Genomic DNA, 16,792 nt, shown 5'->3' with positions numbered 1-16,792 from the left:
AAATACTTGCAACACTGTAGACACCTGCCTGAAGCCTTGAGCAGCTCCTCAAGAATACAGACATTGGCCCTCTGCGCTTCACTGGTATCCCCCATGTGAGTTGCAGCTACAAAACTGTGGGCTTCCCCAGTCCTACTGCATGCCATTGCCAGACACTGCAAGAATACTCATTCTGGCAGAGCTCTGAATCATGCAGCAAGCTTTACAATACAATACAGTCACGTTCATCACTAGGGAAGTCTCAAAAGGAATGGTAATCCCCACACCAAGTGGAGCATACAGCCCAGCTACGAAAACTTAAACACATGGCATGATGTGTTTAGCATCGCGGCTGCCAGGCTGAACTCTGGTACAAAAGTTGCATAGCTCGAGGCAGCACAAAGCCTTGCAGAGACGGGGCTGCTCTGGCTTCTCTTTCAAGGTTATTTGGCAGTTCCATTCCAAATTGTGACCTGTTTGTTCTGACGAGTCGTTTCCTCATTTTACAGCAGAGATTTGTACTAATGCCTGAACAGTGCAGGGGTAATCAAAACACTTTTGGGCGGAGGGCCAAATAACATGTCAGAAAAGCTCCCGGGAGCCAATTCCAGAGATAGGCAGCACTGGAGACAAAGGGAATGAGGGTGAAGGTATAAGGGGGCAGAACCAGCTTACCAAAAAATCCCCCAAAACTACGGCATATTTTCATTCAGATTTCTTAGGAAAGGCATTTCATCCTGCCTATCAAAAGCTAGGAAACCATGAAATGATTGGTGGTCAGAGGAAAGAGGGTGGGGAAAGAGGAAGGCAGCATAGCACTCTTAGGAAGCCCAGAGGGCTGGATTGGGTTCCATGTGGGCCCAATTTAACCTAGGATTATTGAACTTCAGCCCCTGGCATAGTGGCTCAAATAACCTTCAAAAGATATGCTGACCTATGTCTGTATCATACGTAGAAGTGTGGAGCTTGAAACTCCAGAAGGGAATTGGACAACAATGGATCCACCACTTAGAACTGGACAATTAGTATGAAGAAGTAGGAGCACAAACCAGGTCTTTGCTTGGCCCTGCTTTCTTCTTTGAGATACACGATAACTTAGTTAATATGGGCAAAGTGTGGCTTAAGGTGGATATTACTAAGACAATGACCCTAAGAGGCTTTGAGTGTCTTGCATAACATTCTGTGATATATGTTACTCTCAGTCCACAAGAGGAACATCCCTGGCTCATGTTAATCCTTCTGATTTAACATTACTGTCAGTGAATGATGAGTTAACGTTCCTCTAATATTTCAGCCCACTGAGAAAATATTGATGTTCCCTCCACATGGAATATTTTCATCAGGCTGCCAGCCAGTGTGCTACGAGAATGTCCCAATATTATTATTATTATTATTATTATTATTATTATTATTATTATTATTATTACATTTCTATGCCGCCCCTTGCCGAAGCCTTGGGGTGGCTTACAACACAATAAAATACATTGAAATACAATAGAACATAATAAATTACCATTAAATACAAAAATACAAAAAATACACTGAGTTACGAACATAATAATATAAAATTAAAATTATCAGTATAAAATAAGTAAATAAATAATATAGGAGGAGAAAAGAGAAGGAAGGAGGAGAAAAGAGAAGGAAAGAAGAAGGCTCTGGCTGAGTTCCTCACCACCCCATCTGGCAATGCACAGGGAGCGTCTCAGTCTATTGCACAAGAACAGGTGATGACCTTTCAAGAAGAGGGCTATCATAGCTCCTCTTGGTCCTCTCGTCACAAGGCTAAACAGGCTCAGTTCTTTCAGTCTCTTCGCGTAGGACTGACATGAGCCAGTGTCCTGCTTCTGAGTAAACCCGCTACTCTGCAACTCCTTTTTCCAACAGATTGTTTTTGTTACATGCCTCTGAGTTCACCCAGATTAGATGAATCAGGGCTACCTCTTTCCAGACTAAGGTCAAAGTGGACATTATTTTAAATGTATATCCAGCAGCTGTGTCATATTTCCATTTTTACTGTACAGTAAAAGAGGACAAAGGGTCTGGACCACTCAACTGCATCTGGCATCTTCTCAGCAAAGTACCCTCAAGCTCTGGACTGACCACACCTGCCCAAACTGTCCAGTGGGTCTGCCTGAAGGCTTCCCGATCCTTGCTTCTGCAATGACGCCTCAGTGTGCGGTCTTTTTCAGCCCCGTCTCCTGTCTGTCCTTTGCTTTTGGCTTAATCTCCAGCACTGCTGTAGCTGATTGGCTTCTCCAGTGGACCCCCACTGGCCCCAGAGTCCTGCTGCTGGTTCCCATTCTCTGCTGCCTTGGCAACCATGAAGTGGGGATCCACAGTTCTGCCTAGATAACATCTGGCACTACCTTTTTTGCCCGTTCACCCATGGTTCAAACACATAGGCAATACACAAAGTGGAGGCATAGAAACAACCACCAGATCCATGCATCTTTCCTAAAGGTGAGTCAGACTTTGAATGCAAGCTAAGAACTGTGCTCTCCAAAGACATTAAAGCAGGACTTGTTACTTGCATGGTTCATCCGTCTTCACGGCAGCAGATTGCACGAGCAGAGTTTACCCATATAAGCACATAGGCAGGCCTTTGTTTAAATCTACCTGGACTGGGAAGTGTTGGAACTAAACATTAGAGCAGGGATGCAGAACACTGTGTCTGGGAGCCAAATCCGGCCCTCTAGAGTTCCTCAGAATGCCAGGATCCTTCTCCTGGGCCCACTCCCATTCACCCAAGTGCCAATCTTTTGGTGTCTTCCCAGCTTTTGTGCTGTTTTTCCCCATTCTCAAAAGCAGAAATGCCTCTTCTAAAGTTAGGTTAGGAGCTTTAAGCTAAAATAGGCTTGTATGCTTGCTATTCTGGCCACACTTCTTTTGTCTTTGGCGGCACCAGTCACAGAAACGCAGCCCTCAAGAGCATCTCCAAAATAGAATTCAGTCCCACATGGAAAGAGATTCAACACTTCTGCGTTAGAGACACCGACTTTCTAAAATTGTATTCCTCACACTCACTGAGAAATTGAATCCAGCCTCTCTAACTGTCATGACAGGGGAAAGATAGATGGCTGAGAAGATAATACATGCACTTTCCTACTCTGATATTCCTCGGGAGTTACCTAATTAACTAAAGAGGTCGCTTCTTCCTCACTGCAGCAAACACCTCACTGGTGTATATTGTCTGCTATTTCTTCCATGGCATTCTTCACACTTGTAGGAACAGGGCCGGCACTTGCATCCTCCTTGTAACCTTTTCCTTTATTTGTTTTCACCACTTGGGTAGTTCGCAGAATGAAGTCTAAATAGGTAGCACCTTCACGCCAGCCGGTGAGAGGCACAAGAGCAAATAGAGTGAGACGCCATGCAAATGCCTTGATGGCCATAATGAATGGAATTGCACAGCCCACTTGCATTCATTACTCCCTCCATGAGACAGTGTCCTATGTAAAGCAAGCAATTTAAAAACACACTCTGTTTTTATTTATATTTAATCTGGCATACCATGTCACTTTTTTTACACACCAAAGCTGATAAATTTCCATCTTGAAGCTACTGAATAATGGAATGAAATTATGGCTTTCTATCCCACAAAAGATGCAAACAAGCTTAATGTTGAGATCAAGAAGAGGTCGCCTTCGACGGCTGCCTTAGCAGCCACCAGGCAGAGGGTTTGGACAGGAAGTGTCACTTTTTTATATGCTCTACCACGTCTTCTGTATACGTGTCATTTAGTTCCTAAATGAGTGCTGCATTATTTTACATGCAGGCAACGAGTTATATGTCTCTACTATGTGACATTCAGCTTTCCAGCTGCTTCCCACTGCCATCTTCTGGCATTCTAGCTAACAATGTACACAGTTTATTCATCAGACACTGAATCGCCTGCACTGATCCTGCAGGACAGGTGTTCTATCTTTGATTAGCCAGATAGTCCTCTCACATAAAGCATGCATTTATTCTCATTAGCTGAGTAATACCGAACCTAACCTCCTATTTTCATAATAAGTGGTCTGGTCCTGATGGATAGGTATAGGAGTAGAGGTTGTTAGCTATGTTCCCCAACCCTTTCCGCAGCAATCTTTTCCATAGACAGAGAACTTTTCTACACAAGGCTGTTATTCTGCTTTGTCTACTTTTGGTTTTGTTGTAGAATCAAGATCTGAGCACTGCACCAGTATCATTCTATTCTTGCCAGTCTGTCATATAACCTCTAGATGGCACTGTGGTATAGCAGAATCGCAAGACTACGCAAGTAGAAAAGCATTGCCTTTTGCTTTCATGAACACTGCCGCATTTTCCCTGCTCTAAAAAAAAAAAAATCACCCAAACAGATGTTTAAAAGCAGAAGTGAAACTGGGGGGCCAAGCATCTAAAGAGCCAGTAGACAACTCTGAGTAGGAAGTAAAAAGCACACAATATCTATTTATTTATTTATTTATTTGGGGTTTTTTATTTAACTTCTATACCACCCAATAGCTGAAGTTCTCTGAGCAGTGTACAACAATCCATTAAAAATACCATCTAAAATATACCACATTATAAAACATCATAGAAGAGGTTGCTGTGCAAAATTTAAAACCAAGTTTAAACCATTTAAAATTCCAATAACTTAAATAAGATAAATCTTGAAACTTGATTAAGCAACTAACAAAGGTCCGGTAAACTAATTAAATGCCCTGCAGTAGAGGACAGTCTCAACCCGAACCTGAAAAGATATTAAAGTGGGCATCAGGTGAGTCTCAGCAGGAACCTCATTCCATAACTGGGGGGGCCACTACTGAGAAGGCCCTTCTTGTTGCCACCAACCAAGCCTCCCTCAGAGATGACAGTCAGAGGCAGGTCCTATAGCTTAAGCATAGTCTCTTGGTAGATAGTGGTCAGGTGAGGCATTCCATCAATAAAAGTCTTGTATAGAAAAAAGAATGTCACCTATCAGTATACATCCTCTTCATTATACATGCAACCTTGAAGGCCCATCTTGCCCAATACCAACCAAACCCTGGTGCCTGCTGGATGCACCTTGAGGAATGTGGTTCATGGAGCTACCATATATGGAGGAGCCTTCTAGTGATGGCACCCCCTTCTACACATACCCCTCTTCAAACCATCTCACAGATTAGAGAATTCCCCAAGAAGTGTGAAGGACTGAAAGGAGCTGAACACTAGAGAGCCTAACACAGTTCGACTAGCACTGGGTCAGCATCACAGATCAGCACGATCAGGCACCTGTCAAATTCCACATCCCTACAGAGGGCCGGTTTCCAACTCTAGAGCCTCCCGGCCTTCCTGCTCCTCCTCCTTGCTATTGCTACAAGGACCACAGTGATAAGAGTGAGGAGATGCAGCACTGTCCCTCAAGCTCCTTGTGCAGACTGGGCCCAGAGGGAGAGCAGGTGAGCAAATGGACTGCAGTGACAGCACTGAGGTGGGCTCCCTCATTCGTGCCCAAGATTCCCCCATAATACCTGGAACCATTTCCACTCAACCATTCAAGCTAAGCAACATGCTGTGGGCAAAGGCATAAAAAAGTCACCAGTCCAGTGAACTTGAAGTCAGTCCTGTTCTCAAAGGCTTTCTCAGCAAACAGGGCTGGCTTTACCTTCAGACTGAGTTGGTCACTTTAGGGTGTTGGTTCTGGTAGCACCAGTGAGGTGCTAGAGGATGCAGCTGTGTGGCCTGCCCTACTCCCCTTAAACTAGCCTGTTTCCCTCAGGTGTGGTGGAGGCCACTGACCGGCCTAAAACCAGTGGTGGAAGTAACATTCAGGTGCCACTCCAGTTGGCTTCTCTGTATGGAATATGGTGCAAAGGTGTATCTTGTCCTTCACCTGAGAGCATAACTACAATGTATGTATTTCATTTCTTGTTTCCCAGTGCTCAGGAAGACTTACACATGTTTTCATGGGGTTGCTCCACTGATGTGATGTGAGATGCTATATCAGCTTGGCTTCACTGAAAGGCTGCCTCATTCATTAGACCACCCAGTAAGCCTCTTCCATCCATCCCACACCTTCCAGTCTGAAAAATAAGCCCTCAGCAGACTGGCACCAAAATTCCCAAACTCTAGCAAATTTTCCAGACCCTAATCATGTATGCGCAGCACTACTTTATTTAACTCAGCAAAGCATCTGTGTAGGCTGGAGATGTATATGGGTAGCAAATACTTATAATTTATTTTTATTCCTATAATCACAGATCCCCCCCCCCCCCCCCCCAAATCTCTGCTCCTTTTCCAGTGAAATAACCACTTTTTCTTCATTCGGAAGACCAAAGAAGAATTGTGTCTGATGGTCTGCAAGGCAGGAAAGCACTTTTCTCCATCACTCCTGAGGTGTGTTTGAAACAAACTAGTCCACAGCACTTAAAGGCCTCGGGTTCTCCTATCCCAGAACCAAAACCTCCATAAAAGCTTGCAGTCGTTTGGTTCCCCACCCCAGATTTTCAAATAACTGGCTTCTCCATGCACCCTATTTTGTATTTTCCTTCACATTATCTCAGGTCAGGCTGAAGTACCTGACAGTAAGGAGTGATCAGAATACCAAATACTACCACCACCTGTAAATATACTGTGAAATATTACTCTCTGCAGGTAAAGATGGCATTAACATTTAATGAAACCTTGAAGCTAATCCTAAGGTACATTAATGAGATTTCTATCTCATTCCCATGACTAGCTGTCAATTGCCAAGCTAGGATGCCCTGAAAGCACATATATGCGGGGAAAACATAGCTGATCGTGGCCTGCCAGTAGTTTGTTTCAGCGGCTGCCTCTGAAAATAAAATAAGAATCAAACCTCATTTTGTTTTGCTTTTGTTCGGTTGGATGTTTAATATCAGTTTACCTGACGCTTTTCAGGAAGAGAAATAGAAGTTTGGGGGTGCTGAAAGTATATTTTCCAAAGGAATGATGGGCATTGCCAGAAATATACAAGGAAGGAGACCTCTTGCAGAAGACCTAAGTGCCTTGGTAAATGAGTGCTTAGAATGCTTTAGCGGAGCTTATTTGTCTTTTTTACTACCCTCGGTATTGTAAAAATGCAGTCAAACATTCTTTACAGCTGGCAGTTTCTGAGCTTTTGTGGGCTTTGCCCAGGAAAATAGATTTCACAGTGACTGTGAGCATATGTTTAATAAACACCACCAAAATGCCCCTTGCCCTCCATCAGAGTTTTTATTCAATATGACAAAAGTATAGCATTCACAGTTAAAGTTGTCTAAAAAAAATTTCAAACACCCAGCACTCCTGAAATTGCCAAGAGGAGAGGTAATACTTAATAGCAAGGAAGCAGTCGTTCATTCCCAACCCTTGCCTCAGTTCTTTCCAACTCACACTGACTGGAATCCAAAAATACTGCACCAGTAAATGAGGATTCTGCCTATGTGATGCAGCCAAACAGTCCGTCCTCCTATCAATCTCTCTTTGGGTTTCCATGCAAAGAGATGCCATTTCTTGAAATAAAATTCCAAATTCTCATAGCTGACCCATCTATGGGTAGGCGACCCACCAGTATTTCAGGTTGCCATTCTATATGCCAGACATCAAAAGGTTAAAAGAACATACAGTGTAGCCGGTGGTGCGACTAGGTAATTTTAAACCCTGAATTTAATTATCTTAGTTAGATGGCCTTGTGATGCCCACAACCAAAATTTCTCTCTCTCTTTCTCTCTCACAGAACCTATCATTCCATATGTTACAATTGCTTCCTTATATGATAGAATATCCACCAATCCTAATGCAAGAAATACATCCTAATCCTAGTGCAAGTTGTGCATTAAATTATAGCACCATCATTACTACAAGGATAAGAGGGAGTTTGACACCCTCTTCATCTGCTGTTTTCTGAGTCATCACTTGGAGGTCCGGTCTTTGGCACCAAGCTCCAAATCCAAGCTGCACCACTGGTTTAGATTCGATGCCACACTGAGGACATGAGCTCCCAAAGCAGCATAGATGTAATTAGAGTGCATATCAAACAGTCACCACACAAATGCAGCAATTGGAATCTGGCAGATCACAATATACTAGCTAATGGAAGCAGAATAAGGAACAGACTCCATTTCCAAGTGCCATTCCATTCAGCCCCAAACAAGACTGAGGTGTCTGCAGGCCCAAGGGAGCCTCCATTATCACACTTGCAAAAGTTAAAAAATCCTTAGGGCAAGACAAAACCACAACGGTAAAAATACAGGCCATCTAAAGAAATGAACAATTAAGACAGAGCATTCTGCAGAGCAAAAGGATGCTGTCTGATTGCTAGAAAGAGGAGCAATGTCCAAGGGAGGCAATGGAATGGAGTGCCTGGAAAGGATCGCTCCACACACCAATATTGCTTCAGATCCCACAATCTAAGTAATTGCACATGGAACGCCATTTTTGGCCATGGCTGTCTTGTGACTGTAACATGCAGTGGCCCCAAACACCCACAATGTCCCTCCTTCCATCAAGAACATTCCTCAATTCAGCATCAGTTTCCTTCTGGAGATAGATAGATAGACAGACAGACAGACAGACAGACAGATATTTGGCTGTGGAAATACTATGTGGAAGTGCACCCACCAGCCTAAAACAGCTGGCTTGATCTAGGAGATGGTGCCATCAAAAGAAACATCTGCCTTTACTGTGACATTTCCCTGGCTCTAGACCATGTGCTACAGTGTCCCATTATGCTTAGGAGCAGCTGCCATCTTTATTCAGTCTCGTTGCAGCCTAAGACTGCAACGACCGCAAGACTGCAAAGACTGGTTGCAGGCAGCCTTCTCCAACCTGATGCCGTCCAGATGTTTGGCGCAGTTACTGCCAGCATTCCTGACCATCAGCCATGTTGGCTGGCAGCTCAGGAGAGTTGAAGTCCAAAGCGTCTGGAGGAAATCAGCTTGGGGAATGTCACCTTTAAAGGGAAGGCTACTTCTACCAGTATGGCTTCCCACTTTCTACCAAACCCTTTGCCATCATTTTTTTAAAGCCCTAATTGTGCTGCTGCCCAAAATTTAGAATGACAGTAGGGGTTCTTCATTTAATCTATTTGTTTGGGCCTCCTCCGATTTTGACTAACCCTGAACAAAGAGTGTGCACAGCAGTGGATGAGGACCATGATTCAGCTGAGGACTTAAAAGCAGTCCTGCTGGTTCAGACTGCCTTGTTCCATAACCTGTATTCAGGTTTGCCCTGCCAGGTAACTCTAGGAAGTCTGTGAACAAGGCTCAACAATCCCATACATCTTATCTTCCTCTCTGACAGAGAAAGAATGGTGAGCATCGAGGTACAGACCAGATCCACCACTGCAGCTCCAATATCCATGACTACTGCCATGCATAGTATAAACAGAAGGAAAGAAGAAAACAGTTCCAGAAATGGTTCCATTTTCAGGTGGCAGCTTCCATCTTGAGCTGGCCATGTGTCCTTCTGTGTGTGTTCAGGGTACGGCATGGAGCGGGGGATTATTTCTTTGTTTTTCCAAGGCACAATGTCTTTTTGGAAGACTACCAGGCTACTGGTATATGTGTATACCAATACCACATTGGGTGCAAGTGTGTATGGGTGTGTGGAAGAGAGAAATGGGTTTATGATCAGCCAAGTTTCTCTCAACCCACCTGCAACTCTTTCATCTCCTACTACTGTTGTCTGTCCTCCGCCTTAAGTGACCTACATCTGGACCAAGGGAGCTGTTTTCTGGCTATTAAGATGTGCAGAAACCAGAAGCCTTTGCCCTGTAAAGGGGAGGGAGGGTGTATTCATTAGACATCAGCTTTTCATATGAGTGACTGTACTTCAGAGTGGCACGCAGAAGAAAAGCCCATTGAAAGGCACACGGTATGAGTATCTTGCCAAGTAAATTGCCATTGCATTATTGCTCTGGAGCTGAATAGGAAGCTGCTCAAAGTTCATTATTAAGAAAACTAAGTTAATACATCATGAAACTCCTCCAGAACTCAGATGCACAATACCCCATTTGCAGGGAACAATAAGACACAATTAAGCTGTGATAGTGCCAACAATACAAACCACACGATGGCCTTTAAAACCCATTATACATCTCCAAGATTAAAACTGTCCTCATTTCTAGGGTAATTATTTTATAGGCTTTAATTAGGAGACAGAAACAACACCATTGTGAAGCTGAAGTCCATTAACCAACGCCACACACTTTAAGTCTGCCAGCATTTACACTAATATTGCCTGCTCCCCACAAGAGAGAGGCTTAATCCACATGAACAGGAGAAATTTATCTTCACCCAATCTCACTTTCACTTCCTTAACTTTGGTTCTTAATATTCCTTGCCGCTGTGTTTACGAGGTGACTGTACTGCAGGGGCAGTTCTCACTACCATTTTATTTGGGGAGAAGTGCTTATTTCTCACCCTGGGTTACTTTTGCTCATTTGCCAACAGCAAAGTAGGGGTGACAGGCTTCTCCTGGGGCATAAATCACGATGGACAGCTACAGTCCCACCACTGCCATGCTCAGTGGTGCCCTCAGAATCGAATTTTGGGGCAGGCTGCAGCAGAAGGAGCAGAAGGGTCCCAAAGGAAGGGTCCAGGGATGCTTACCACATCGTCAAGTAAGTAAAATAATGCACATTGCAATCTAAAGAAAAGGTGGCACCATTAAATCCCAGGTGTAAAACTACTTCAGTATGTAACAGATCTGCAGATGTTTCCGATTCCCAGTTGTTAAACAATGACACAAACAAAAAGGCTGCTGGCATGAAGAAAGATAATGGACTATGGGTGGATTTCGCACATGTGAAGGGACAGGAGGTGTTGTTTTGCAGTTCCAGGGCTGTTTCCTTGAGCTGCTATTTTGTCCCTGTGTCCAGATAGTGGACTTTGGAGTTCTAGTAAAAGCAAAGTAGACCCTGTGAGCTTGATGTCTGCCCATCCCTCTATAAACAATATCCCTTGGAGATATTACTCACATGGAGAACAATGTGTATCCAGGTCTGGGCACCAAGTTTTAAGAAAGATGCAGAAAAATTAGAAAGGTTCCAAAGGAGGGCAACAAAAATGATCCAGAGTCTGGAAACACTGCCTGGTGAGGAGAGATGGAGAGAACTGGGGATGTTCAGCCTTGAGAAAAGAAGACTGAGGGAGCCATGATATCACTCTAGAAGTACCTCAAAGGTTGTCACAAAGAGGAAGCTCAATCTCTTCTCGCTGGTACCAGAGTATAGGACACAGAATACTCGGCTCAAGCTGCGGCAACCCAGATTCAGGCTAGATGTCAGGAAAAGCTTCCTCACTGTCAGAGCAACATGACAGTGGAATCATCTGCCTAGAGAGGTGGTGGGCTCTCCCAGACTAGGGACATTCAAAAAGAAATTGGACAGCCATCTGAGTGGGATGGTGTAACATGGTGTCCTGCAACAGTAGCATCTACCATTCCTCCTCCTCTCCTGCCTCCTTCTCTTGTCTGGGCTGTAGTGAGCAGCTGGCAAAGAAGAGGAGCAGCTGCTGGAAGTCTGCTTAGTGGGCCCTTGCTTGGGTGTGGGACCTCACCAGGTGCGCAGCCAAGCTTACTCATGACACTGGCCCAGATCTCTGCTTCTGCAAATTGAAACATGCCCAAGTCCTAAATGTTGTGGCATAATAAATGAAAGAAGCTTCTCCTGTCCAGCATCTTTTTCCATTTCCATTCCAGCAGTGGACAGATGGTAAAACCCAAAGAGAAGGACTAATGATATGGTGTGTCGCCATACGAACATCAATGTTTTTGTGGAAATCAACCACAGCATTAACCTTGTACATTAATGTCCTGTGCCTCTCCATCTTTTCCAGCTGAGTGGATCATCAACCCAAGCAAACCCCATTCAGAGACAGCATTGCACTAAGGCTCCAGGTTTCGTTGCCTGCCTCCAGCTACTCAGAACAGGAGGGGTGTCAGACTGCAAACAGTCCACCCAACTTGGATGGCGGTACATTGAGCAACGAGCATTATGAATGGTCCAGGCTTGGTCAATACATTGCCGGAGCAGCAAGAGTTTAAAAAACACAAGGAAGTCTTTCCGTGCTGCTGGAGAAACACATCAAATTGGTGCAAAGACATTTCAAATGTTAATCCTCTTTTAAAGGGAGTTACGAGAAATACCTTTCAGAGCATACCAGAATCCCTGGCAGTGCATCTAATAATGTAGTGTTCACTTTCAAAATGCTGCAGTTATCAGTCAGTCACACTACAGGAGCAGGTCATGCATAACAAACAGCTGCTTTATTAACGTGATGAAGTATATGGCAAATGTGGAATGAGCGAATGCTGCTACAAAGCAAAAACTGAGGAGTCAACGCAAGCCGGGCCAGCCAGGTAACACCATCCAGAAGAATAATGCTCAGATCCATGCCTAAACTCTACTTGAGAAATCCTAAAAATGATGAGATCATTATGCATTAGTAAAACCCTTTCGACAGATGGCTGTAGCAAAACGGTCCCAAATGGTACATTTACACAGAAGAGACAAAATCAAGCTCACACACACACAAGCCCCATTGTAGTAATGAATATGTTTTCCTTGGAATGTTAGGGCTTAGTAAATGAGCATGCTACATAAATAAAGATGAAACCTTTTGCAGATTTTTTATCCCTCCATGATAAATTAGCAAATAGGTGATTGATTACCAAGGCTGCTTCTCAGAGCTCTTCTTTTTTCCTTTTCTCGCAACATGCTGGACTATGTCTGACTCCAGCAATGAAGAGAAGGTGTATTTTATGCCCACAGAGGGCAGAAAGACTTGCTAAGGAAATGAAGGAGTGTAGTCTGTTGAAAGGTCAAACAGAAAGAAGAGGACTCCACAATGAGATGTTGGCTTTACCAGAGAGTCAAAGGTACCGTGGCCAAGTGAATACTTTACAAAAGACAGCCCTCTGTTTTGGAGTGGCCTATGCTTAAAGGTCCCCTGTACTACAAGGCTACCCCAAAGAACCCTGAAAAGGGGAAGCAGAACATCCTATGGCAGTGGTGGCGAACCTAAGGCATGCGTGCCACAGCGGGCATGCAGAGCCCTCTGTCGGCGCATGAGCCAAGTTGCCCCAGCATCACCCCAGCAGCCAAGCGTCAGATAACAGCGCACATAGGGGACATGTGCATGCTCGGAAAGGAGTAGCGGCGCCAGGTGATGACATCACGAGCCATGACTCATTAGCCACGACTCGTCTGAGCTTTCGCATGGCTGGTCAGTGTGCTACCACGGATATAATATATATTTGCTTGAACTGGCTGTGAGTTGTTTTTTCTAAACTAAAACCTCAGTATTCAGGTTTTATTGCAGTGTTGGCACTTTGTGATAAATAAGTGGGTTTTGGGTTGCAGTTTGGGCACTCCGTCTCTAAAAGGTACCCCATCACTTTCCTATGGTAACTGACAAGCAAAACAGATTCCTTCCTCTGAAAGCAGAGCAAGCTGCTTTTTCTCAAAATCTGGGTGAGGAGCAGGAGGAGGAGGAGAAAAATAATTCTGGGTGTACTAACTCAAATACAGGGCAATTAATTTCCCTCATCTACCACTTTGCCTCTTAAGAATTGCCCAAGACATGCTCTGGCTGGAATAAAAAAAAAAAAAAGGCAGAGACTTGGGGGAAGAGAGAAGACTGGTGGATGGGTGGGAGCAGGGGACAGGGGCCCCCAAGAAAAGCAGCTTCTTTCAGAGAGGTAGCACTTTATAGGGATGTAGGAGGTTGCAGAGGGTTAGGAAAGGTTGCACACACTTAAGCTAACTTTGTGACACAAGATGACTGAGAGTTTTTTCTTGCCCTTTTATATCTGTAAAAACTATTTAAAAGCTCATGCAATTTGTGAAGGTGTCCTAGCCCTCCTTTTGGCATAATCTGCTGTCTGCTTATATGGGAGAGATTAAAGTGGGAGGCATGAAAGAGGCTTGCAAAGACTGACTAAATCCTCTGCTGTGCTGAAGCTCCTGGACTTGCGCGGAAGGCAAAGGTTCCAGTTGGGGGCAGCAAAATGCAGTGCTGTGTCAAATACTGGTTTTTCACAGACAGCTTTTCTTGCCTTTCTTCCTCTCTCTTCAAAATTTCGTTGCAAGTTGTCCCAACAGTGGCATGCAAGAGTCAGGGAAAAGAAAGAAAGAACCAGTCTGTAGAACCCAGTATGGCAGCTTTGCTGTCTAGTTTAAAAAGAGTTCTGCCTTCATACTACACTTATGAAAGAGCAAATCTGAAGATCTCCTAGAAACTGCAAGGTCATTAAGCTCCATTGGCAGAAGCAGGCTTGTATGAAAGAGGAGGATGGCATTGGGTATCTCCAAAGATCCAGGGCTCAACTCAAAATCTGGGGCACCTGCCCAGGTGTGCCTTCTCATAGAGTGCCCATGGTATAGAGGTTTCCAAATGAACTTCCAAGGAATCCTAGGAATGAACCGTGGAGGCACTCACAAGATCAGTAAAGGTAGATAATCACTCTTGCAATCCTGAAACACAGTTTGCCTATTACAATTAATCCTTCTCCTGAAAGTTGCAACCACAGGTGAATATTTGCTGAATTCGAGAGTACACTTGCAGATCTCCCAAGACAACTTTGAAGCTCAGCAGCCCTATGAGAAATGAGCACACTCTTAGAACAGTCTGGCAAACAGGAATTCTTCAGATCTCCAGCATGAGCAATGAGCAGGGGTTCTGGGAGTTGTAGTCCAAGCATCTGCAAGTCCACTCTTGAGGGGCCATGACACATTTGACAGGCTTCCTTCTACTTTGGTGGACCAAACTGGGCCTGCACCACAGCAGTGACTCTCCAATCAGTCCCCGAGGACTGATTCTAGGAGCCTCATTTTGTCGTTATGTCACCCCAAAGTATTGTGAGAAATTGAAATGGTGTATCACAGAGCTGACTACTTTTTGAAAGGTGGGGGCCTGAGCTTCAGTGCTGGGACCAGACAAGGCACTGGTTTTCTGGCAGCTACTCGGGGTGCCATGGGCTACTGCGAAGAAGCCTAGTAAACACAGAAAGGAAGGGAGTTTAAAGCCACGATGCCCCCCACCAAACACACACACACACACACACACACACACACACACACACAAAAGTCAGGCTTTAACTATACCATGCAAATACTTCATTAGTTCAACAGCAAGTCAGCCTTTTCCATCCCCTCTTCTCCCCCTGCCACTCTGATTTTTCTAATATCCTGCCTGAGGAGAAGATCTGATGATCTTTAACACTTGTTCACCATTTTGTGCACTATTCAATCCTAATAAAGGACTGTTCATGGATTTAGGCTTTTTTAATCATGGAGCTAAGTTGCTGCAGGCACACACACACACACACACACACATTATCAGGTAAGAGTCAAGAGCCAGGTATCATTATTTTGTTTTCTAGGAGTGTAATCCTAGGCTAGTTTAGGCAGAATAGAGGTCTACAACTTCCAGCTATGTTGGCTGGTGCATGCTGGGAGTTGGAGACCTTTTTCTCTACCTAAACTTGCATAAGATTGCACAGAAACTGAATCCACTTGCTTCAAGAGTAAGAGAGGGGAGCAGGAAAGAAGCTTTCCCTGCCTGCCTCTTCTCTCCGATCATAGAAATAGGTGAATTCAATTTCTGTGTTGACTCAGAGCTTTTAAGTCAGTAATATCAGCCCCATTTGCACCATTCATTGGCTTCAGGCTATAAATATGGATTTCATGGACACAGAGATACTTTTCAACGAGCTACCTTGTTCTAAACCAAGCTAAGGGTAACAGCAGAATGGATGTTAACCAATATTCGGAAACATCTCAGATGAGGGCATAATTGAGGAAGATTATCCACCACTTCTGATGAAAGTTTTCATCTTCCGAAAGGAGGAGAAGGTGGTAAATGATCTGCATAAATCTGGTTTAGGCCGTTCGGTGTTGTTTTTCTGTGCTTCCTCGGTGCATCTGGAAGAAGGAAGGAAGGTGCATTCCCTCAATATTAGTGAGGGAAACAGCATGACAAAATAACTACCATTGCAACCCTCTGCTGACACAGACATTATCTTGTGATGCGCTTTGAAAAAATCAAATGGGATTTTTTAAAAAAAATCAGTAAAAAGAGATACTACTGAACAGCACCTCCCATGATTACAAAAATGGTGTGAATAACTATTGATGGTTCTGTTTTTCCTCCTGCAAGGAAAAACAGAAACATTATTTTGAAGTCTGCTCAGTCATATGCTTTGGTGCAAGAGCATTACAGGGACTCCTTCCATTAGGTTCCTGTTCTGTGTTGGATTTTCTCTCGTGTGGGTGGGCAATTCAGCATTAGACCTTCAAAATAGACCACAGCAACTGGTTGAAATCATCATAAAAGCAGGGGCACATTTTGGAACTGTGACTGTTCAGTAAAACCGGACTCCTACAGTTAAACCCCAGAGCTATTGACTTTGCACACTGAAAAGCAGGGGGCAAGATTGCAGCGCTGACCCCATCCTCAGTTTCATTCATGGCACTGGTCCCACCCACTGGATGTTCAGGTGGGGTCAAAACCAGTGCTATGTGAGTCAGAATTGTTAAAAACTGGATGGGGTTTCTGTTCTCATTACTCCGATGGTTGGCATCTCCCCTCTGATCAATCTTTTCCTTGGCATTGTCAAGCAAGCAACTGTCCAGATGATGGGGAACATCACATTTCTTCACCATCTTCCTACGTCCCTTCTTGTTTTTTCTGGTTTGATAGGCCAAGAAATCATGCAGCAAGAATTGGAGAGGGCAGCATCTGAAAGGATGGTAACCAGGCCCTGATAGTCAGCCTAAAAGTATGGGAAGGCAAAAATGTCGGGGGACTGCTTATCTGGTTTGCAAGGCTTTTCAAGACCTTCTTGTCAACTCATTTTAATT

The sequence above is a fragment of the Varanus komodoensis genome, unplaced genomic scaffold (genome assembly GCF_004798865.1).
Source record: "Varanus komodoensis strain SLA01 unplaced genomic scaffold, ASM479886v1 scaffold24, whole genome shotgun sequence".
Lineage (NCBI taxonomy): Eukaryota > Metazoa > Chordata > Lepidosauria > Squamata > Varanidae > Varanus > Varanus komodoensis.
Note: the sequence above shows the minus strand (reverse complement) of the source record.